This window comes from Chelonoidis abingdonii, chromosome 11, assembly GCF_003597395.2.
Source record: "Chelonoidis abingdonii isolate Lonesome George chromosome 11, CheloAbing_2.0, whole genome shotgun sequence".
Taxonomy (NCBI): domain Eukaryota; kingdom Metazoa; phylum Chordata; order Testudines; family Testudinidae; genus Chelonoidis; species Chelonoidis abingdonii.
Window position 1 is genome coordinate 15,867,603 of NC_133779.1, and position 745 is coordinate 15,868,347.

Genomic DNA, 745 nt, shown 5'->3' on the forward strand with positions numbered 1-745 from the left:
GTGCATTCACTGGGAAGGTCCTTTCCTGGGAGCGTGGAGGGGGAGTCAGTTCTCAGGGGGTGGTTGTTGGGGGGGGTCCATTCCTGGGGGGATGGGGAGGGCAGTTGTTGGGAACTGGTTCTTGGGGCTGGGATGGAAGGAGCAGCCCCAGCTTGACTGGACAGATCGTGACTCCATCTGTCTGTCCGTGCGTCCGTCTGTGCCCCCCAAATGGCCCCAGAGCGATGCCTGATGACACAGAAATAAAGAGGATTTGGAGAGAGAAATCGGCTCCGTCTGATTATTGGGTGGTGAACAGGGTTTGGTGGGTGTCACTGCCCCCATGACCCTCCCCACCATGTCAGCTAACGCTGCCCCCCAGGGATCCCCCCCATCCCATCGGCCAATTCTCCCCCCCGAGGGACTCCCCCACTCCATCAGCCAATGCTCCCCCGCAGGGATCCCCTTATCCCATCAGCCAATGCTGCACCCCAGGGACTCCTCCCACTCCATCAGCCAATGCTCCCCCCCAGCAGGGATCTCCCTATCCCATCGGCCAATGCTGCACCCCAGGGACTCCTCCCACTCCATCAGCCAATGCTCCCCTCCCGCAGGAATCCCCCTATCCCTTCGGCCAATGCTGCACTCCAGGGACTCCTCCAACTCCATCAGCCAATGCTCCCCCCCAGGGATCCCCCTATCCCTTCGGCCAATGTTTCCTTCTGGGGATTCCCCACCCTGTCAGCAAACGCTGCCCCCCTGGGAC